Consider the following 26,683-nt stretch of genomic DNA (forward strand, 5'->3'; position numbering starts at 1 on the left):
ACGAGCCGAATATTTTTAAGAATAAGAGGAGGAACTGGATAGTTTGATTTTTAATTAGCTGTTTATGCTTGAAACGGCATCATTGGGCTAGCAGCAGTCCAAAGACATTCAGAAATTATATATATATATATATATATATATATATATATATATATATATATATATACATATATATATATATTATATATATATATATATATATATATATATATATATATATTTTTTTTTTTTTTAACATCAGAGGGCAGTGGAAACAGACTGGTATATAAAAACATCTTTATTTGTGCCGGACGTTTCTAGATAACAAGTCTCATTTTCCAGGCTGTAATAAACGAATAATTATTGTAGATTATAAATACAAATTAATTATACAGTATCTCTATAAACCCAAATTTACATAAGGATAGATTCGTCATTGCTGGGGGTACCAACCTATACAGAAGGGAGAAGGAGGCGACTGGAAGGGTGCAACCCAAAACAGCTAGTCCCAAAATAGCTAGCATACCAAAATAGCTAGTTCCAAAATAGCTTGTCCAAAAGAACTAGTTCCAAAATAGCTAGCATACCAAAATAGCTCGCATACGAAAATAGCTAGTTCCAAAATAGCTTGTCCAAAAAGAGCTAGTTCCAAAATAGCTAGCTTACCAAAATAACTCGCATACCAAAATAGCTAGTGTACATAAATAACTAGTTCCAAAATAGCTTGTCCAAAACAGCTAGTTCCAAATTAGCTTGTTCATAACAGTTACTTCTGACGGTATCTAGCTCCAAAATTGCTTGTTCAAAACAGTTACTTATGACGGTATCTAAGAAATTTAAAATATTAGTTTTAGTCTGACAACAAACATCAAGTGATTTGGATTTCCTTATAAGTGATCTTGTTTATTCGTCTGTTGGATTTTACTTATTTTAAATGAACAGCCTATCAACATGAAAGTGATAAAATCGCAAAAAGGATGTGATCAAATATGTCACAAGGGATATGTTTACCAAAGGAATACAACCAATAAGGAAACGCAAAATTGGAGATGCGTCATCAAAGGCTGTAAAGGAACTACTACAACTTCGGTTGATTACAGTGATAATAGTGATGTAGTTTTAGGACAAAAGCATTCACGTACACCTGATGTGCCACAGGAAAAAGCTAAGATTGCCTAAGCATGCTAAGAGAACAAGCTTCTGGTTCAACTGCACCACCACGTAGAGTCATTGCTAACATTATGTAAAATATTGATTGTGAAACTTCACCTTGCATGCCGAAAAGAAAAGCACTTAAAATGCATTGAACGAAAAAGGCAAAAAACGAAAGGCTACTTTCCCGAACCGAATTCACTTTTAGAGATCAATTTACCTGAAGGCTTTAAAACAATTACTCTAGGGAGTGTCACAGAAAACTTTTTAGTTTATGATGAAAGTGATTCCCTCGAAATACTAATATTCGCAAGCAAAACTATGCCAGACATACTTGCAACTGCTGCATACTGGAAGTGTGATGGGACATTCAAAATGGTTCCACAATTATTTTATTAACTATACACGATCCATGCTTTTAAAAATGAATATTTATTTGCATGTGTCTACATTTTGCTGCCAAGTAAAACAAAAGAAACAAAAAAGCCTTTAGTATCTTGAAACAAAAGCGCCCAGACTTACAGCTAAGCACAATTACCACGGATTTTGAGAAACCAGTTATGGATGCTTTCAAATATGTCTTTGAAAATGTGGAGGTTCAAGGATGTTTCTACCATCTTACACAGGCAATTTGGTGGAAAATTCAAAGTACTGGTCTAACAAATACTTATGTAACCGATGCTAACTCTCGCCTTTATTGTAAATTGCTTGCTGCATTAGCATTCCTACCCCCATTCCCAGATGAAATAACAAAAGCATTTGAAGAATTGGAGCAAGACATGGAAGAATTATACTGTTATTTTGAAGACGCATACATTGGAAGGCCCTAAAGAACAGGAAGAGGAAGAAGAAAGCCGCCTTTATTTCCACCAATGATTTGGAGCGTTGAACAAAGGTCAACAGATGGTTTACCGAGAACCACAAACAAGCTTGAAGGACGGATGGCACCGACCAATTCAGACCCTACATTACATAATGCCCCGCACCCTTCCTTCCTTATGGCGGTTTTTAAGAGATATTCAGTAGGAAGAAACTATGCAAAGAGCTAAGCTGACTGCTTACTTACCAGGCGAAAGGGAGACTACAAGTAAAAAAGCCAGAGAAATTAATGGAAGGATTCAGACATTAAAATAAAGACTCAAAAATAAAGAAATTTCTACATTTGAATTCTTACGTGGCATTAGTTATATTATCAAATACTGATTAAATATATTTATAATTTCCTAATTTTCTAATTAAATCCTAACAGTATAAGTTTTGATATTGGTGTTGCCATATACGAATTCCTTTTTCATGTTTTATGAATTTTAAATAAAGTATATCAGATTTTTTACTTTTTTAAACCTAGATTTTTTGTGCACTAGCTATTTGGAACTAACTGTCTTGGACAAGCTATTCTGGAACTAGCTATTTTGGTATGCTAGCTATTTTGGAATTAGCTCTTTTGGACTAGCTATTTTGGAACTAGCTATTTTGGAACTAGCTATTTTGGGACTAGCTGTTTAGTCGCGTAATCGACTGGAATGCTGATTTCGTAAATCTTCCTAAATCCAAGGACTGAATGGCCAATAAGCTATTATCAATTTCCTTGCGAAAGGACTAGCTCTAACTCCCCTCAAAGAAAATGTTGGGTAATATGAAGCAATTATAGTCTTAGCCATTTTTCTTTACTTTCTTTGAGATGGGATTTATGAATGATACATAAGTTCCAGGTGTACGATAGAAATCTTTCGTCGATAACCCCTGAATATAGTTCAATGTTAAGAAACTCTTACGTCAACACCATTGACAGAGAAAACCGTATGGTTTGTGTATATGGTTAATGGATATAGAAAAATAATACTTAATCAATTATTCAGGAACAAAGGAAATATTTAATGCATAACGTTTGTTGCCACAGTGTTCTTAATTATTTATTAGAAAGTGTGCATTGAATAAGAATTCCATCATGTCCACAAATCATTTTCAATAAAACGCAAAACGAAACATGTGCGAGTTAAATCTAATAAAAAGAAGCTTTTGAAATGAGGAAAAGGAAAAAAATGTATAACAGGATTTTCGGGAGGATCACGGAAACACATACTTCATCTGTTTTCAAACTGATATACATATATATATATATATATATATATATATATATATATATATATATATATATATATATATATATATATATATATATATATATATATATATATATATATATATATATATATATACATATAAGAAAAACAACTGTAAATTTGAAAACAGATGAACTAAATATTTCCGTGATCCTCCCGAAAATCCTTTCATCCACGTTATTTTCATCCGTCACAGAGCCGATTAAATATTCATGAGTTCATTTTCAATATGAACGCAGTGCCGGTAATTAATTGAACAGTAATAAGGGCACGTCAGCAGAGCACGATTGCCAACAACATAAAAAGAAAAAGTTATCACGAAGGTCAAATGAACCAAGGCGGTAGATGAAAGCTGTATATTGTGATAAATGAAAAAAAAAATATGAATAAAATCAGACTTTTAAATTCATATTTTTAATTTGTACTGGTCTTGCTTTATTATGCCATCGGTAACCTAGTTTCACTTTCATCTTAGTTCACATCTTTTCACGGAGTCCTACGGTTTATAAAAAGTTGCGCTGGACCAGAACCACCTTCATCTGACAATAACCATAAAATATGAATTCTTGAGCTTCCCGGGCACAAGATGTTTACTCCTCCCCGTTCTCTCTGTGGTAATTGACATTGTGTTTGTGCGCTGTCGGTATATTGCGTCTAAGCATATGCCTGAGACTTTCATGTTTAAATAATAGAATCTTGCTTCCTATCAAAGCTTTCTGACATCAGAGAAAGTGTACACAGCCTTAAATGGCCGATATTGCCTTCTGGAAAGGCTTTCTATTCTGTAAATAATATGGTTGACGTGACCAAGTGATGTCGGAGGAGCTTGTAGATTCATTGGTTTGCTACAAGGATACGTGAATGGGTAAACTCAGTACAAGAGACAAAGGAAATCTTATGTTTCAGGCAACAGAGAGCGGAGTGTTTATCAACACGTTCTCTGTGAACATCCAAAACAAACACTTCAGCTGGAGTTCGACGTCGAGCAATGCAAATGTCAAGCGAGCATTACCGACTAACAATTCATGGCTTGAAAATAAACTTCAACTCGACTGTAATCTTATACATAATAAATGTGTTAGGAAAAAAATATTATTCTCGTTCACAATTGATGAATATTAATCATTTAATCGCTTAAAAGATAACATTTATTCCACTATTATTCTTACATTATCATTTATATTATTTTGAATCAAGAGAAACGGTGATGATATGCCTAGCAATTGGGAAAAACTCTCTATCGCGAGAGTATGTATAATGTTCTAAGGGCCCCACAATAATAAAAAAAAAAATTGCGAGTTCGTGTATAATTTTAAAACTCTTTACAAATTTGTAAAGAGTTTTAAAATTCTAGACGAACTCGCAACATTTTTTTTTATTATTATTGTGGACCCCTTAGATTCCATTATCTCACATTGCTAGCATTGTTCTAAGGCTTAGAACAATGCCTAGCAATGTGAGATAATGGAAAGGGTAAAGTAAATTAAGGTGTTAAGCAGCAGGAAAAACGAACTAATATGCATAAATTTATGTGAAATATATTCACTCATGCCTTTGATTAGACCTACAGTTATCCTTAAAGCAAAATGTAAGTTACCACTTTCAGAAAGCTCATCTAAAATGTTCGTTTTTTCACTTTTCCTTCTACATGATGCCTTAATTTGACGATGTCTTTGTTGCCCTATTTTATTATCACACCAATAATGTTGCTACCCACCTGATAGTAGTCTATTATTGTAAATACAAAAAAGAATATATGAATGAAAACATATCAAGTAATCTCAAAATACAAATGCACTATTCATTAACTTTGATGACGTGCGGATCTTCACATCCAAAATTTGCTCGCAAAATTAGGATGTAAATTCTCTGACAATTAGATATCGTTGGCAAATTATTCCCGATATTTTCCGCTATCATGTTAACTGAGACGGAGAGGAGTGTGTTTTAAAATTACAATATTAGCATATATTCCATAACACCATGTTTTTGTTTCCTAAACTAAATAATTATGTCACCAAACAAAGCTATGATATTTATAGAATTGTCCTACTATCAATGTAGACGATACACTCCCTTTTGTTGCAGTATTGACTGCATATGCTTTTAATTGAATGAGACATTTTATGCCCCGAATTCATTCTCCCAGTTATTCCTTCCAGAATATTACTGGACTACCGTGTTGGAGGCATCATAACATGGAGTGGCTCCAGAGGACTTCATGAAATTATAAAACTTTAGAAAAGCGTTTTACAGTCTAATGATATGAGCTTGTAAAAAAAAAGAAAAAAAAAGCTACTTAGCCAAGTAAACATATGAATGTGAATGGTACCTTCAATGGTGAATCACGCAGTTTTACTGCAAGTTACTATGAGATTCAGATCCTTTGTCCCGGTGTTTGTCCGAAATAATTTTGCATTTGACAAAGATATTACTTAGCCATAGTATACTTTACATCCACACCTAATTTTCGGCAGCATTCTTTACTACTTGTATTAGAAAAAAGTATATTAATAAGAGTAAAATAAAGCAGCCAAAGCCAGGTGGCGGAACACTCTAATGTATGGTTTCAAAGTTATACGTGACGTATACTTCTGACGTGCCGACTCCTCCCACAAGGTGATGACGACAAACAGCTGTTTCTGAAATTCTGAATGAATATTCGTACCTTGTCAAGGCTTCAAGAATGGCGGCTATGTTAAGTCATTGTCCCCGTGGTTACAGGACAGCTTTTGTGATTCGACCTGCACAATATTTAGAAGTGAGGAGGCCCGTGGCAATCCCTACGTAAACTTCAACAGGTAAATGAATAATAGGGTCCTTTTTTGGGTAAGAAGTACACCCTGACACCCAAGGCTACTAAATTTTCGTCATTTGTTGACTTTCGTAAGGTGCAGAGATAATTATACATCCCCTATTTATTACAATGACCGTCACTGTCATATTGGGAAAAAATATCAAAGGAGTTACGACGAATGCCGAAGTTTTCTTCACTTTGTTAATTGATTTTTAATTATATAATTTTTAAATGGAGGAATAGTGATAGGACGTAATTTCTCGGATTACTTATGGAAACCCTTTTCTTCAAGGATTCAAGCACTCGACCTCATGGCACAAATCCTATATACTACTACTACTACTACTACTACAACTACTACTACTACCACCATTACTACAAAGTGTAAACAAAGAGTTGGTTGTATTTCATTGTTGCTAGAGGTTGAGTCTTTTTCACGAATAGCCAATTATCCATTGAGAGGGAGGCAAGTTAATGACGTCATAAGTTACGTCATTATATTTTCAAAAGACATTCCTCTGAGTTTGCTGCCGATGTCTACAAGAAGTCGGCGTTACTCTTATAATTACCAGAATGATGTAACTTTCGCAATACAGAATACAGTCAAAAATTAAGTTGGGATGTAAGATACCCTGTGACAAAGTGTCAGGTACGTTGATAAAATTTTATTCCGGAAAAACACCGGGACGCAAATTTCCCAAGTCTGGAAGAGTTTAGGGATGGGGAAAATTAGGACCAATCAAAGCGCGTGCAGTTGATCCATGACGTCACAAGCCACGCCTATTAGCTCCCTCCGCAGTCCTATATCCATCACTGCTGCCAGTCACGATGCCAAAGAAATACTTTCTTCTCAATTTCACAGTTTACGGCTTGTATGAGTTATACATTTTAGTTAGATATATTTAAACATAATGCAACACTAATTTAACAACAATATATACTTCAAATGAGAAACACCGTTAAATATATTATGCATTATTGGCGTCTCCCTCTTGGTTAATAATATTTTCACATCGCGAATTTCTAAATTATATACTTGAAAATTCATGTTTAAAGCCACTTATAAAGAGTTGCGATAACTCATGGGTTGAATCAAACAATATACAAGATGGTAAAAATGATGGTATCTGACCTGTTTGTAGGGGAAAATAGAGAGAGCTGTGTAGGCTTACACCACAGATTTCTATGGACATATGCTATTTCGTAGTAAAGCATATTACGGGGCATTGTATAAAAGCAATATACTGGTCATTACTAGGCCATGAACAGGAATCAGACTGATATAGTCCCTACTATTTACAGGGACAGAGTATCATTCATTAAATTATTTCAAGAGCTAAAGTGCCCTAAATGAAACCTAAGGAAACCTACGGTGATCCAAGTTAGCCTACAGTAACCAAATATAGTTACGTGACAAACTCATCCCGTCAGTAGCTAATCTGAAAACGGTTTTTCAAGGTGTACTTGATAAGTTGTAGTAAAAAATTGCCTTTTTGAGGTTGATTCCATTTTCATAAAACCTTCCAGATGTCCTCACCTGAATGGTTCATGTCATTCATTGTGTACAAATATACAAAAGGTTTTTATTGAAAATGTTTTGCTTTTGAGTTTTACTTTTCATACATTGTGTACAAACAAATAAAAAGTGATAATATAATTCAGTATTGGATATTTTTAGCAAACCTTTACGTGATTTTTGCTTAAAATTCATTGTGTACAAAGAAGAGACTATTTGATTTATTTAATATTCTTAGCAAACCTTTCGTACTTGTCATTCATTGTGTGCAAAGAATCAAAATGAGTATTTCATTATTATGTAATACTTTTAGCAATTATAGGAGTACAGAATACTACCTATTTACGGAGTTACAGTAGACTTTTTAACAAGCTGAACTAGAGCAGAATTGATGCATAAATCTATTAGAACTGTGATATGCTGTAAAGTAAATATGGATTACACTTTTTTTCCAACTCTTTCAACAGAAAATTTTAGGCAGATATTCAACATGTATTAATTATAAAGCCAGGAATAACGGTAGTATATGAATATACTACTATTTTCATCAAAGCTCACACTCGGTGGCCAAATGTATGCCTTAAATTAAGTCATAATTTTTTTTTTACATATAGATTTTTAGCATTATGCCAAGCACTGAGGCAACTAAAGCTAGGCCATTCAGCGCTGAAACGGAAATTGACAGTAAAAGGTTTGGAAGGTGTTACAGGAGGAAAACCTAAAAGAAGTTGCACTATGAAGTAATCGTTAGGAAAGGATGAACAATAAGATGGAAAAAAAAAGAATATGAACGGGTTAACAGTAAAATGAATGAAAGTAGTTGCAGCTAGGCACCGAAGGGACGCTGCAAAGAACCTTAATAAATGCCTACATTGCAACGAATGAGGTGCACTGACGGCACTCTCCCCCTACGGGCTGCATAAATTTGTCATCAAACCGTATCCTCCACATTTCTTTTAAGCATAAGGCAATCATTATTTTGGTTCTATACATAATACCGTTTTATAGCCTGAAACAACAGGCAGAAACGCCTGAAAAACATTCCATGCTCCATGCTTTTAAAATCGTCACTTTCAAAGTCCAAGATTCTTGATGGGAGTGGAAGTGCCGCGAAGTTCTTGGCCTCCTGACTGTAGTCTGTAGTGCTAATTACAGGTCATATACCATCATTTTTACCATACCATCAATTTTACCATCTTGTATATTGTTTGATTCATCCCATGTGTTATCGAAAATCTTCATAAATGGCAATAAACACGCATTTTTAAGTATATAATTTAGCAAATTGTAATGAAAATATTATTTATGCAGTAAATATCGGCTTTGCAAGCAGGAATTAAGAGGCACTGAGCACTATTACCAAGAGGGAGAAGCCAGTAACGCATAATATAGTTCACGGTGTATAGAAGAATATATTGTTTGTTGAATTAGTGTTGCATTATGTTTAGATATATCTAACTGAAATGTATAACTCATACAAGCCGTAAACTGTGAAATTGAGAAGAAAGTATTTCTTCGGCATCGTAACTGGCAGCAGTATAGGACTGAGGAGGGAGCTAAAAGGCGTGGCTTGTGACGTCATGGATCAGCTGCATGCGCTTTGGTTGGTCTTAATTTTCCCCATCCCTAAACTCTTCCAGACTTGGGAAATATGCCACCGGGACACCGGCTGTGAATCTCGTAGCAGTTATTTGCTTACTTATTGCAAACTTACTCATAATATTATGAGGGCTGAAATGATTTATAGTTAGCCGAATAGAGAATTATTTTCTGTTTGGCATACAACACCAAAAAGCTTGTTGTCACTTACTGCAAGGTGCTAGTACTAAAACATGGAGGAAGCTCCTTGGGACGCGATGTTAAGCATTAACCCCTTGGGGATCAAACTATTAAATACCCCCATTTCTATATTGTGTGGTCGACAAATTTTATTAATAAACTATATCTTCGTGGGGCCGTTTACTTTGCATTTACCATACGGTGTTTAGTACTAGCACCTTGGAATAAATGACGCGTAGATAACAAGCCAAAGAGGACAACACCAAAGTTTTCTCCCACATTTACGGTAAACTTAACGTTATGTATACTTTAGCATTACTGGCAGAACTAAATTTAAGCCCAACACTTGAGTAGTTATTTTAGAAAGGGTTCAGAAAGCTGTCACGCAATGGAAAATACTGCAGATCCTAGCAGGGGTAAAGGATAGACTTCCATTTGAACATTCTGAAAAAAAATAATAACAATAATAATATTTCCAGATTTTGGTCGAATGCGGGATTCATCCTAATAATCCTTTTGAGGTAAAAGACCACAACACTAGATTTTAGCTTTCCTTTATCCGCTCAAAGGAGGTAATAGAATGTTGTTCTAGAGTAAATTTTCTATTTTTTCTTGTTTGTACACTTTTTATATACTTGCAGCTTGTTTTAATTTTTTTTAGCTCGCAGCTATCACATAACCATATTTCTACTTAAAATGACAGGTGGGGACAATCTGTCATGATACTCATATGAAACATGGAAATTTATGTAAACATCCTTTTTTTATTGTTGAGAATCTCTCTCGGTAAACACAAATACGAACCTTATTAAAAAGAAAGAAATATAATATTGAAAACACTAGAGCTTCCTTTTAACGAAGGGGTTTAGTGGCTAAGATCATATCTAATGATATTGATTAATTATAGCAGGGAAGAAGATAACTCCTAGATTATTCTTAAAACCTATATACGAGTATGTAAGTATGTATGTAAGTATGTAAGTATGTATGTATGCATGTATGGATGTATGTATGTATGTATGTTTGTGTGTGTATGTATGTATGTATGTATGTATGTATGTATGTATGTATGTATGTATGTATGTATGTATGTATGTTCATAAATAAATATGATAAAGGAGATATTAAAACAACGGAGTTTATAGTGTTTCACCTTTAATAGGAGGTATTTCGAGCAAACTGCATAAAATGGGAAAAGGGATTACAAGGAAGATTGTTTTGCAGGCAACAACAGATTTAATGCTTGCAAAGGTCAGTACAATTGAGGTAGCCCTTCAGTCTAGGAACAACTTTTTTGGATTAACTCGGCAATGCATTAAATAAGACAAGTAAAGGACAATAACAATGATTACTGATTGCTTTTATCGTCTACTTTATAAAACTTCGAACATCAATCTGTGCAGGGGGTCGAGCATATACAGACATGGACTTGAGTAATATAACTTTCATTTTTTAGCAGTAGTAATGCAGATTCTAAGAGATTTCTGGTTACAATTTTATCACATATTTTTAATATCCAATTATGGGACCAAGTAAATCTTATATGATATTTTACTTAGGGGCTCCCGTCCCCTCAAAAAAAAAGTATTATTCTTTGGCCAGCTCTGATTCATTTATCCCCACCGTTATTTCCTTACTTTTCTGTCATAAATCAAATGAATCACTGTCTATGCATACAATATTGCTACTATGCTGAGGACAATATCTTATAGGTTTTTTATAGTTTTATCTGAAAATAGTACCTTTACTTGAAAATAGATGGGGTATAGTATTCAATGTAAATGTAAGAATTGTGTATAATAACACTAAAAAATAGGCCTATAAGAATTCGTCCTCAACGGAGTATCAACATTGTTTATAAAATTCCATGTTTGACTAATTTTGTTTAGCCAGCCAAATATGGAATTGAATGTCAAAATGAAACAACATTCAGTTCACACTGGCTGAAAGAATAATCATGTGTTTGCCACCCATGTGAAAAATCACATAAAATTAACTGGTTCCTTAGTAGTACAACAAGAGGTAATAGTATTATTACTAGAAACCTGAATCATTTCAAGAAAGTTGTTCCTGATCTGATGAGCTACACAAATTGTACTTACTTCTGTATTCACACGTAGTTTATAAAATCGAGTCTTGGCTGTAACTATCGTTTTCTCTTTCCATCGCATGTAGTTGTAGTTTGCTTGAAAATGCCGTAGAGCAAAGGCGAGGACCTTCCACCTTGTTATTCCAGTTTCATCGTGGCCATTTACTAAGTTAAAATTTTATATCACATTTTTATTCCCGTGAATGACGTTTCATATCTGTACATGTATATACATACGCGCGCGCGCGCACACACACATATATGTATGTATATATATATATATATATATATATATATATATATATATATATATATATATATATATATATATATATATATATATAGTTTTATATCTTAAATTCATTGCTTTGCAGAATTCTGCCGTTCCAAGTATTGGAATGGTATCTCATTATCAGGGGAAAAGTTTCCTTTCGGGTGTAAGGAAATAGCACCATGTTGCAGCACTTCTCATGCATATGGAAATCTAATTTTCGCAATGAAGCAGCATCAGGGCTCTAAAGCGCCTGCGATATTATGCAATTCCCTCCTTAAAGACAAACATTTCACAACTTTGATCATCGCATGAAAGACATATCACCATCCACCTGGTCTTTGGATTCTTTGCTTTTGTCTCGCATCCAAGCAAACATAATAAACAATTGAATGGAGTTAGCTTCGAAAGAGAAGTATTCATGAAGCTTCATCAAGTTACTAGCAAGAAATTCGGAATGGATATAAGTTCCGGAAATGAGCTAGGGTATCTAAGTGATAAATTATTATTAGACAAACGAAAACAAAAACAAGACGAATCAGAATACTAAGTTCGTTCATTAATGGGTGAATAAGCGAAGCACCGTGACTTCATTGATGACAATGATCTCAGTCTTATTATATAAAAAAATGCTTCGACAACCTTATGGACCCTATGCACCTCAAATCACTTAGCCGTCCACCTCTGTCTACATACACATCGGTGGGCATGCTAACACGCTCATACAGATATATATGTGTATATGTGTGTGTGTGTATGCGTGTGGGTTTGTGAGTGTGTAGCTAGCTAGATAGACAGATAGATAGATTCCAACTTACTGATATGCTCATATATATTGACTTATAACGTGTCCTTTATCACTCGCTGGAAATATTCACGTACGCATTCTTCTTTCTAACCAAATTCCTATAATACTGTTTTGCCTTGGAACACTGCATTTTGTTGCCAGCCAGAAACATGCCTTACAAGAAAAGAAAACATGCTTATTTCTCCTTTCCACTCATGCATATGGTAATCTCATTCCAGCAAAGAAACTGCAGCGTGGATCGGAATCGCCGGCAATATTTTAAAAATTCATTGCACAAAGAAGAACATAAAACCTTCCAGAGAGATTTTCCTCTCTCCCTTAACGTTTACCAAGATTTATCGAGATATAAGTGACGCAAAGCGTACCTTAATTGGGCATAGGCAACATTACAAACGAAGAAATATTGGTCTAAGTAAATAGAGTTTTTAAAAAAAGTACATCAACAATAAATAGGAAACGGAAATAGTTACACATCAGTCAGAAGAAAAATGTTCTTGAAGCACTATACTGAGAGCTTCCTGTCAACTAAGATGTGGCAATTCCTAACTTCATCGGACGGATTCTAATAGAAATTCTCCCATTGGAATACATCTATTTCGTCGTGTTGATAAGATGTCAGGTAACTTAAATTCTGCGGATTGGACAGTGTTTAGAAGGCATGAAGATAATGCGAAGGAAAAATACAAACTTTTACTTCATTAGTACAAGTTTGTATTTTTTTTTCCTTCTTGCAAAGCAGACAAAACAGGTGGTAAACTGGAGAATAAAAATAAAATAACATTCTAAAGCATTCTAGTACTCGGAATACTAGAAACTTATTTGACAAAATTAAGTTCAGTACTATCTTCTAATAAAGCATTTTTTGTCCAGGACATATATATATATATATATATATATATATATAATATATATATATATATATATATATATATATATATATATATATATATATATATATATATATATATATATATATATATAGTATATATATATATATATATATATATATATGATATATATATCGAACTACAATATCCTTTAATATCTAATTCGCTCTACCTCGGAATTAATACACTTTCATATATGCTTAAACGAAGGGGAATTTTTTTCCCGATAATAGACTTGCCTGGACCCGGGCGCGAACCATGAAGCCTTTCAAATCCAGGATTTGAAAGGCTCCATGGGTTCGCGCTCGGGTCCAGGCATGTCTATTATCGAGAAAAAAATTCCCATTTGGTTAAGCATATATGAAAATATATTAATTCCGAGGTAGAGCGAATTAGATATTAAAGGACATTGTAGCTCGATATATGTATATGAATCACGGAAATGTGAGATGACTTATATATATATGTATATATATATATATATATATATATATATATATATATATACATATATATATATATATATATATATATATATATATATATATATATATATATATGTATAAATAAAGGTTTTGGCAAAAACCTTTATTTATACATGGCATCACGTCTTATATTATATACTTAGTGATCAAGTTATTCATATATATGTATGTATGTATATATATATATATATATATATATATATATATATATATATATATATATATATATATATGTATGTATATATATACATATATATATATATATATATATATATATATATATATATATATATATATATATATATATATATATATATATATATATATATATATATATATATATATATATATATATATATATATATATATATATATATATATATATATATATATATATATATATATATATAATGGGTGTGTGCGTGTCAGTATGGAAATGAACACATGGGAACATGTTTCACAGACGTAATTTCTGACTCACCATGGGACCAAATCCAGTGTTTTGAGCGAGAGTCCAGGTCATCAGCAATTCGGGCACAAGGGTCATTAAAAGAGTTTGAACCTGAGTACTCACGTACCCAAGGTTTTTGTCGGGCATGTAACTAAGGCCTAACATACCAGCGAACTTAACCAACTCCCTGACCCATCAACGCTCCAATTGCTAATTTTTCATTCGACTTACCCCTTGCCTTGTGAGATATTATGGTATATAAACCTTAGTCGCATGCCTGGGAAAAACCGTGGGCACGTAAAGTACTCAGGTTCCAACTCCTATTATGACCTTTGCGCCAGAATTGCTAATGCCCTGAACTCTCACTCCAAAGCCTGGGGTTTGGTCCCATGGTGAGTCAGAAAAAAGAAAAATTATACATATATATGTATATATATATATGTATGTATATGTATATATATAGATATAGGTGTAGATATAAATGTATATATACATATATTTCATCTTTATATTTGTCTTTTCTGAAAAGGTTCGCTCTATTTCATCCTTATTTCCTGTTGTTCTAGAGGTAAAATTTCTCTTTTCATCTTTAATTTTCTTTCCTAACACAAACATCAGTTTTTATCTTTATTGCTTTACTACCAAAAGATACACATATTATTTCCATGACAACTTCCAGCTCTGTTTTGCTGCCTGCTAATTCTTACTAATGTAATCAGTTAATAGGTAGTAGCTTTAATGTAATCAAGATCGTATAGTGGAAACTACAAATGTATTTCCAACTTATTGAAACTGCCTTTTTTGTTTCTGTGAAAGTCAATCTAAGATTATTTCTGAAATTTTGAAAGACCTGACACAAAATGAATGAAATATATAAATAAATCGACCAATAACAGCAAACACGACTGCATATTTCAGCACATCGATGGTTGCCAGTTTGTTGCAGTATTTACTATTATTCATTTAATGTTATTATGTTACAACTTAAGATATTATTTAAGCATTTTTAATTACTTTAAGCTCCTGATTTACTCATTCATTATCCATTCTTCATATGAACGCACTGGGTAATAATTAGTTATTCATAATGCCAAACCGTATAATGAGCCATTTACCACAAACAGTTTGTATTTCGCAAAAGACATCGAAATTCAAAAATATGTCAGTTTACGTAATGCAAGGTACTATATATGGATGCTATAAATCACAGGATGGCATGTGGATGTTGTAAAAGGCATGAAATTCCCCAGAAGCTGCTAAGTCTGGTATGGGTTTCTACTGCGGCTAAAACCGCCTCTGTTAATAATGATACTATTACTGCGGTACAGCTGGTATTACTACGGTTGTCTTTACCAGTCTTTACCGTTTCAAAGATAGGCTTAACAGTTCTATTTTGCCTTCGAGGAAGGAATGGGTTCGAGTTTGGGTTTGCTTTAATAATTTGTCTCTAAATAATTACTCGGGTATGTTAGGTAATGTCTTCAGTTTGTAACTGTAGGTAAACTGTCATACATTTTATCTTTATTCTTTTATTTCGTAATTAATCTATTACTTTCCTGGATAAGCTAATATTCTTAGCAAAGTGTATCTGCTCCGCAAACACAAATATTCATATTACTAAATCATTAAAATTGTGTGTAATAAGAAAAACTCAACAATGATATTTACCGGTGTTAGAAATCACATCACCTATCAATGATGAAAGTCAATGAGTAGAGTAAGTACATACTGCCAACAGAAAACATCACCCACTAGAAAGCATGTGAGAGAGAGAGAGAGAGAGAGATGGAGGGGGTGGTGGTATTGGCGTCTGGTGAAAATCACGCACGCAAGAAACAAAAACAACACGATTTTGGTGCGTCCTGGGGCTAGACAGATCTCTTGCAGGAGGCGCAGCAGGAGCCGTAATTGTCCTGGGCGGCAGGAAAACGCCACCAGTGAATTATAGATCGACTTTCCAGCAAAACGTTGGTGACAACAAGGTTTGGTCTGTGTTCCTGCCACATTTCTTTCTTTTAACTCCTGGTCGTCCTTGTTTTTTATGTTGGTTTTCGATTTTAATTTTTCTTGTTTTTGTAGTCTTTTTTTTTTTATCCTTTATTTTCACACCACAGCTACAACTTTCTTAAATTGGTAGGAAAGTTTGTCTGTAAATAAACGGTGAAGAGAGAGAGAGAGAGAGAGAGAGAGAATTTTACGTATTTATCTCTATCTATCTATCTGTCTTTCTATATATATATATAATATATATATATATATATATATATATATATATATGTGTGTGTGTGTGTGTGTGTGTGTGTGTGTGTGTGTGTGCGTGCGTGCGCTTGCATACACGTATTTACCTACATAAAAGGCAGTTCAAATTCCACTGGCACCCAAGCACTTATTATCACTTATAATTTCCCTCCGATGCAAGATATACCCGAACTTCACATTTGTGGATATGAAAATCTCACGAGGGTTTGTGTCAAATATATATATATATATATATATATATATCTGTGTGTGTGTATAAATATGTATATACATATGCATGTATACGTACACACACACATATATATATTATATATATATTATATATGTATATAATATATATATATATAATATATATAATGTGTGTGGTTGGGTTTGTGTTGTATAAATATATAACATACATATGCATATATACGTAAATATATATATATATATATATATATATATATATATATATATATATATATATATATATATATATTACATGTGTGTGCGTGTTTTGCTTGTTTTTCATCATTCAATTCCTCCAAATTACGTACAGTCACCAAAGAGTAGTTTATGTGTGTCATAGGTATAATTTCCCTAAATTGTAGAACAATTGTTTAAGGGTCAGATTTTTGGAAGTGGCAGTAGATGCCTTGATAAAATCATTACCAAAAATCAGAAAATGAATGTTGAGGGAGATAATCATGAAATGTATGTTTCCTAGTTGATAAAATCAATGCCTATTACAGTTTGCAGACATACAAGGACGACGAGATGAACCAAGTATTCTCACAGAAAGTCCAAATGTCAGTCTCCAGTGAGCAAAGCTGTAGTAAGAGATTTTCAGTGTCGGCATCGCTCATCGGTTAGGCATCATACTCTGGACAATTGTGGATCACAACTTCACTGCCTTCCGACTTCCTGAAGGAGCAAGGGAGAGGGAGGGTTTGAAAGCCAAGGCATGTGGAGAGAGCATACAATAAGCAGGACCAATTGAGCAAAAACGCTTCCTCATACTAGATGATGAGGAAGGCACCCTCCTCCTTTAAAGATTGAAATGAACAAGAGAACAATACCCAGGCAATAAGCAATGCCAGCGCTGCAATGATCTTCTCCCATGGCCATGCTCACTGGAGACATCTTACATGAGAGAAAATTGGACCGCCTACAAGAACACTTGAGTTTTCCTTCTTCCTCCTCTGTCTACGTGAGGATGAGAATTTTGAGAAAAGGGAGACCATGTACTAGTGAGTTTGATAATGAAAATGACTTACAATGCATGAAAGGGTTAAGTTACGAAATCGATAGCATTCAGTTTCTTTCGGGAATATATATAAGATGCTGAATAATGATGCTGAAAAGGAGTGTTTTTTTCGGGTGTCTATCATACTATTTACATTGAGGAAAGATTTCAAAGCGATAAAAACGATGGATTTCTGTTCCATTGAGTAATGCAAAACAATGGCTGGGCATACAGTGATAATGGGGAAATTTTAGAAAAGCGTATTCTAAAAGATAAAGAATGAGAGGACGCTTAATGAGGAAAAGGCCATCAGCAATCATACACGGAAGAAATTTTGGGTCAATTTTGTTCATCTAATGTGTGAAGTTTAATAGTAAAAGGAAGCAGTTTTAACTGGAATAGAGTGGAAAAAGCCTATGATAATTCAGACAGAGTAGAAGTGTTATAGAGAGATATGGGGTTTAGAAGTTATTGAGCTGAATGTGCTTTTACGCTTTAGAATTGGATGAAAAGACTTTGTAATCTTCTAATGTCACAGAGCGTGTGTATGTGTCATAACATAACAGGTATTTAATGGCAGTACTAGCACACTAATAATTCAGTGTTAATATCATTTAAACTTAATGTATATAGAATTTTGTTAAAGACGTGAGACAATTTCATGTGCAATTTTCTCGAACCTAAAAAATTTAAAGATTTAGATCATTAGAGCAAATATAAGCAAAACATTGAACATTGAATGCTAGGACTGCTGAAGGGATAATCAAGTAACTGACTCGACATGGGATTTAGTGGTAAACTTGAAGGATGATAGTTTAAGAGGATGACAGAAGCGATGGAATGAACTGATTTGCTTTAAACCTTAAGTCCCAGATTACCGCTCTGGAATAGTATCCACAATTTCCATGTAGTTATTTACATATATTTGCAGATTGAATATTTGAGATGTCCACGTACTTTCTTCAACTGAATATATTGACCAGTCATTCAGCATTGCAATTGGCAAATAAATTGCTTTTATCAGAAAGATTTCTGGGAATCAGTGTTAATTCACCTATTTGGATGGAGGTATGATACGAAAAATAGAAAATACTTTAGTATCTGAAAGTGTATAAAGGTCACGAAAGAATTGTAAAATCCCCACTCTCTCTAAACTTAGCACCTACTTAGCTATCAGGGTGGCGATTGGATGATGTAGATTCCGAAGACAGAGCCTGAACAAGCGAGGGCAGAAAACGTGTTCCCGAAGCATACATCTAACAAATGCTCAAATTATATCCAATCAACTGAGGTAAATTGAGGGAAAACATCGTGTTCATCCTAATGGTAGCCACCAGTCGATATCTCTCATAGATTAATTAAAGAATAATGCTCAATGAAATGTTGGCAAATATCTAAATTTGTCATAACACCCACTTACCCCATAGGCGCACTTCGTTCCAGCGCCATTTAATTTAATCGGTATCGACAAAAGGTGCCGAACTTTAATGGAAATGGTGATGAGTCAATTACCCCTGACACCAACAGTTGTAAAATTTGACGGAAGATTTTGCCACTGATTTTTACATTTAGATTTGAGACCCCGATTAACGTTTGTCAATGTACGCTAAAGGAAATCAAACTTTAGAAATATCCTTTGTGGAATGTACATCATAAATAATAATTTCATTTTCATAAATAACATTAAAAAGGCCTTCTTTAAACAAATTCTTTGGGAGAGAGAGAGAGAGAGAGAGAGAGAGAGAGAGAGAGAGAGAGAGAGAGAGAGAGAGAGAGAGAATAAAAAAATATAAAGAGGAAAACAAGGCCAATCCTCTCTCGGTCACTTCACTCTACACCAAATGGATCATATTTTAAGTAAAGTGACTTTCCCTTTTAGTCCAAGTTAAATCCTTCCCCGCCTTGCTGCAGTAAATATTCTGCATGAAAAACGCATCCCGTTACTGTTTTTCATAGGAACTTAAAAGACGAGTTTCTGCTTAAAGGCAGAATGTTTGTTCTTTTCTTCTTTAGTTTACATGACGGATTGAAGTTTGACTAAAGTGATTCCAAATAAGAAAGGAATGACGTAAACAAAACTACACTCGAGGAAATTTAATTGCTTTCACTATAAGTAATTACAGATTGAAGCCCTCACATAAATAAAAGCACACGTTATTATATATATATTATAATATATATATAATTATATATATATATATATTCCAAAATAAAAAAATATACTACATAGGATATATATATATATATATATATATATATATATTATATATATATATATATGTATATATATAATATTATATATATATATATATATGTATATTATATATATATGTATATATATATATAAATATATATATATATATATATATGTGTGTGTGTGTGTGTGTGTGTGTGTGTGTGTGTGTGCGTACACAAATCAGAGAATTTGTTTAAAGAATGCATTTTTGATACTGTGTGTATTATTTATTTTCTATATTTCACATGCAGCCCTTTGCCTCTTGGAAGGGTAAACTCTAAAAGATGTTTTCGTTTCGGTTCTCAGCAAGTGTTTAAGGATGACTGACTGAAACCCAAAGGGTGGAGGCTGTTGGGATGGATTGCTTGCGCATTTTATCAGGAGTGAGAAGAGTGGGGAGGGTGAAAAATATACGACTATGTCCATCGAAGAAAACAGGTTCCTTGGGTAAAAAAGAATGATTTATAGTGTTTGCAGGTGGTTTGGGCGCTCGCTGACATTCGGAGGGACATGTTCGTGAAAAAGTTGCTAAGATGGATAAAGATGGCTGCTAAACAAGCGTGAAACGCCTTTATAGGTAATTTTTCCAGCACTGATAAAGAAGTTCTGAATTCAGAATAAACATAATTTTGAAGTTTTTGTACTGAAGTTACTTATTTAACTTACACATCATATATTTGTTAAAAAATTGTTGTACCTTATTGCACTGAATTTTGAAGTATTTGTTCCCTGACTTACTTCTCAGTTATAGAGATAAAAGGCATCTGGTAATTCACTGCTAGCTACTTCCTTTTACCTGATGACCATTTTTTTTTTGAGCGTGATGTAAACAGATAGCCTTTTTAGATAATCAAGGCAGACATGTTCGAAGTTTACTAAGAAGATACACTTTTTAAGATGAATTAAATCTAAGAATACCGTTTCAACATTATAAAACTCAAAATTTCCCAAAATGGCTTTGTTGTATCAAATACATATATGGATATAAACAAAGTGTGCTTTACTCACGAGAGATTCGCCAACTTTTATTTCATAAATTGTATTCCATTTTGGGCGCTGCTACCGTTGGAATATTAAAACAATGTTGTAGGTAAAACGAACATTGACCATTTTGGTTCCCAAAAAATCAATGCACATTATTATCAATAATTCTCTTCAATAAAATTATTGTCGGATTATGACTAATAAATTGTTTAAATGCGGGACATTATTATTTCGATATAAACCTCGCATTCATCGTTATATTGGATGTTTGTTCTTTAACATATTTAATTTTCGCAAAAACTGCCAGTTTAATAGAAAACCCACATGGCGGCATAAATGCACATAAATTATTTTAATTCAATTCGGCATCAAAAACTGCTGAGAGACATTAGACGGTATGGGACTCAAAATCTTATGATGCAATAGGACACTTCAGCAAACAAATAACGAAACTACGGTATTGTTCATTCACAAAATGTATAATTGAGAAGGATTTTGTGAGTTGCTTTCCTACGTGAGAGACAATAAATGTTTTCTCTCCGTGCTTTTGAGATTTTATAATCTTATCTTCCGAGTTTTTTAATTTTTTTTTTTTATCTGTTTCGAACACCGTTCCCAGATTAATGATATATTCATGACTGAATGTTAATTTTAGGTATTCTTTTAGACTAAGTTGTATGTTTCTGTTCATATTTAAAAATGAAATAAAAAAAGGGATTAAGCACTCATTATAAGTTTTTTTTGTCGTAGAAAAAATATAACATATAATATATAAATATAGCGCGGATGAATTTGTTACATCTGTTTGTAATAAAACATATTTTTGCATGATGAAATAAATTATTTTGCTTCGTGGTAGAAAAAGAGTTCAGTTGTTCTTCTTTATAACATAACATTCTCTACTTGTTTACAGTTAACATAGATGCCCACATCAAAACCTGTATGAATAATTATTCATGGACCTACGTATATCTAATAAAGATTTTGATGCACTAACTACTATTTGTTGTAAACTAACAGCAAAATTCCTTCCATAAACAGCCATTGCCTGAGTTAAATACTGTTTCTATCTGGCCCCAAGTTCTTCAGCCACTTGCCATGCGAGTACCAAGCAGATATTCCCTTGTTTGAACCCCTTTTATAGCGCTTTTTAGAAAGATGTACAAGTAAAAGATTATCCTATACATCTGTCCTTTTCACTATATGCCTTTTACATGCTTTCATTTAACTTCCCCTCAGCATCTGTTTGTCTGTTTGGGTCAAATCTTGTTCCTCAGCTTTTTACCTGTTCCCTTGTCCAATGAACTTGAAATTTTGCATGGTTGCACAGTTCCCCATACAATGCAACCTTATATGATCAGTAAGTCAACACTGCCTCTAGTGACCCTACAGTGACCTTTCCTAAATTGCCGATGTACGCTACAATTCCATTTACCCATTCTGACCTTCTTAGATCCAAAGCTAAACAAATCACTGAGAAGGAGTTTAGTTTTTTAAAATAGAATTTAATTCCTATGAATCCTCATAAGATTGGCGGTTTTTTTTACCTATAAGACAAGCTACAGACTTTTATGACGTCCAATATTATTTACAGATTCGAATGCCCAAGATTTCCTGGTAATTATATTGGTTCATCAAGGGGAATGTTGCTGCAGGTCCGTTATTACACCCACTTAGGTTTGAGCTACAGAACTGGCTCACGTATTGCTAACCCTGAATTTTCTATCATTAGAAATCATACCGCTAAATGCAAGATCAGTATTGATAAGAAACGTTTTTCCATTATCGGAACTACCAAATAATCTTTCTACTTATCGACCCTTGAGTCTTTGTTTATCAAACGTTATTCATCCTCCTTAAATGCCAACGTGTCTTCTTCTCCTTTGGACTTAGCCTAAGTGTTTTCTGGGCATGCGCGAGGTCGTGGTCTCACTTTGTCTTTCCCTTTCTTAAAATGAGGTTATTTATTAGTTTTTCCTCTTTTGCATTGTTTTTAAGACTGTAATTACCGTTTTTAATTTAGCATGTATTTTTAATTGATAATTTATTTTGGATTTTTTAGATTTTACAGATCGATGATGTGTTTAAGTAACACGAAACGTGTCTTACAATAAATACCTAATTGTACTGCTGACTACCGTTTGCTTTGGACTCCTGTTTACATATATATACTTATATATATGTATATACACACACGCACACACACATAATATATATATATATACTATATATATATATGTATATATATATATATATATATATATATATATATGCGTGTGTGTGTGTGTGTGTGTGTGTGTGTGTGTGTGTGTATAAATAAGAGACAAGGTGTAGGTCCTGACCGGTTGACGAAGGACTGATACGTAGTTCTAGAAGTCACAAAGATATTTAATACAGACAGCATAGACGAACATACACAGCCGTTTGAGACTACAGATCCAATCACATGCGATTGTCAAGGTAGGAGTGGCCTCTAAAACTCATTTGGATAAAAATCACAATATACTCCCAAAGGATAATAACGATAAACGTACTGTAGGAGACTACAGATCCACACCAGACAGGTGTCAGGGAGGCGGGGTTGGAAATCTCATTAGCACTGCTGCCCCTTACTGTATTTACAAATATGATAATCTTATTTCCGTATATCTCTACTGCCTACCTTAAAATTTAAACAATTTGCAAAATTTTGTTGATATTAAAGGATCAAGTTTATACATCCCTTGATTGATACTCATATTACAGCTGCACCTTTTTTTATAAAGGAAGATTTAATTATATTTCTTTCCAGTGCGTTATTAGAATACACAATCTTTTTTACCCCTTCCCAATTGATGGCATGATTGTCCTCGCAAACATGTACAAAAATTCCACTCTTCCCTGTGCATATGCTGTTCTATTCTCTTTTCCAGCGATTTGCCTGCTTGGATAATATAAAAGTTGTCTGAAGAAAAACTTTAAATTACAAAAATATTTTGTGGTGACAGTTAATACAAAACCAAAATTCAAATGTGCCAATGTGAAAATAGTCATTCACTATGCAGAAGTGTTCGTTTATACCTTATTTCTTGCCCAAGTTTCATCTAGTAATGACGTGTAGAAAATGGCGAATAAATTACCCCTTTTTATTAAAGTAGAGTATTCATGAAAATATACAAAATCAATAACTCACGTCATTTTGTGGAGATATAGCAGGTTTATGATTAATGAAAACTATATGTGATATGATTCCCGGAATCGTTGCCCGTTACTATTTGCATAACAGAAATACATGGTTTACAGTAATGCTGCGTAACTGACATTTCATGTAAAATTATTCCTGTTTGTTGTTTTTTTTTTCTTCTTCTTCTTCTTTTTTGGGGGACGCGGCTTAGCATATATCACCCAAAAGGGAATCCATTTCATAATTTTTTCCCGAGTGTTAAAAGTATCCAAGGATCAATATAAAATGCACTGCATTAAATAATTTTAGGTATATCTATAATTTGTAATTTTCGATATGGTAAAATTTTTTTTTTATTTATTTAAAAGACTTTCTGTTTCCTCCCTCCGAAGGTGACAGAAAAGGAACCTAACCTGGCTACCACTTAAAATGGCAAAAGTTCCCCCTAAGATCTCAACTATATTGATAAGTGTTGTACCTACTTTATTATGCTTAGCGGTATATTCAGATTTAAACAAAGTAGTTTGCTATGTACGAAAACAAACAGCATCTGGTAAAGGAAAGATGAACAAACCTCAAAGACATACAAACTTTTTCCCATCTAATTTATGCTTGCTACTGTAATCTTTTATTTTAATCACTATGTACCTATCAAATATACCATCTCGTTTACTTAATATCATTAAGAACAGCTAGTCTTTCTTCTTCTCCAAACTCAGCGAAGTCAGACAGAGCTGCACTTTGCTCTAATCATATTCCGAATAGATTACCTATTACGATTTTTTTTCTTCTGCAAACGCTCAGTGTCATTCACACAATCCTTGCGCTAGATTACAGTGGTTCACTACCTTATTCCCTCCATTCCCCCCTTCATGAATTCTCAACATTCGTGTGGCTCCCCTTCATTTTTCTCCCAAAACCCACCCCACCAAAAAAGGTAAAAAAATAAATAAATAAATAAAATGTTGATGAAGAGAACACCCTTGCTTTATTACGAAGTTTACGGTCATAATTATCTTATATTTGATAAATTTCTGTGATATGCTTAACTTAAATGACTAGACTACAAAAGACTAGCGAACAATAGCAAATTTGAATTTGGTTGGGAAAAGGTTCAATTAACCTCTGCATGTTTTATCATACATCATGGTTAAAAATTGCATCACTTTCCTGGCAAAGAATTTTTTTTTATTCAGATTCCTAACATTATCTAGAAATGTATAATTTGCAACAGCCGACCATGGCCACCCTAAATTCTTGCCATGGCCCCCAGGTTGAGAACCACCTCGCTACAACATATACACGCTGTCATTATTTCCCACTTTTCTTACCAACATAAGCATTTGGATTTTTCATCTGCATGATTCTTGACAGCTATTATTTTCCTTACTCCTGTACACGGTACTCTTTTAATATCTCGTTATTAGTGACATAAAATTGAGCTGTTTTTCTGTAAAGAATAACCTATCACGCAATTCTTATTCGGTACCCATAGATATTTTACTGAAAAATTGCACAAGAATGAACATTTTGCTTTTCTTATTCTGTGCCCATAGAAATTTATTAAAGAAGTGCACAAGGATGAACATTTTGTGTAATTTCACTTTTACAACGTTTGTATAGTAGATTCACTTCAACCGTGCATTTGACGCCTAGACCAGTCCCTTACGACGCTCTTGATTGCCTGTTAATATGCCAATCACAGGGCTGGAAACTCTCAGTCTCTCTCGAGAGTTCACTTAGGCAGGATGTATGTTCCATCTCTCCTGAAAGACGTATCCCTCAGGAGAAGTGGAACATACATCCTGCTCATGTGAACTCTCGAGAGAGACTCACAGTTTCCAGACCTGTGATTGGCTTATCAACAGCCAATCAGGAGCGTCGTAAGGGACTGGTTTAGGAGTCAAATGCACGGTTAATGTGAATCTACTATAGATTGTAAGGTGACTTGAGACAGCATGCTTATTTCTGTTTGGTAACTAACAACTTGGAGAGAGGAAAGAATGATAAAGTTTAATTTCCTGACCTCATAGTATGAAGGACATTAGCTTTAATGGCAGACGCTCATACTTAGTTCCGGTGTGTGTGACACGCACTGGAGAATACACAGTCCTTGACCAAATGACACGGTGCTTTAGTCTTTTGTAATATTGCCAAGACATTAGCAGCCTGTATGGGATTAAGAACTAGCCTTAGCAGTCGTATCCTTCTTAACCATACATATATATATATATATATATATATATATATATATATATATATATATATATATATATATATATATATATTTAAAGCATTCAGGAGTCTCAGAAAGACGACAGTCTAAAAATCATGGTTTATTATGGCACAAGACGCTTCATGTTGCTTCAACATATCATCAGTCTACAAATTAAAAGTTATACTAATAATTTACAAGATATGGGCACAAATTATCATAAAAATCAGCTAGGATTAAATATATAATTTGAACCTGTAAAAT

This window comes from Macrobrachium nipponense, chromosome 12, assembly GCF_015104395.2.
Source record: "Macrobrachium nipponense isolate FS-2020 chromosome 12, ASM1510439v2, whole genome shotgun sequence".
Taxonomy (NCBI): Eukaryota; Metazoa; Arthropoda; class Malacostraca; order Decapoda; family Palaemonidae; genus Macrobrachium; species Macrobrachium nipponense.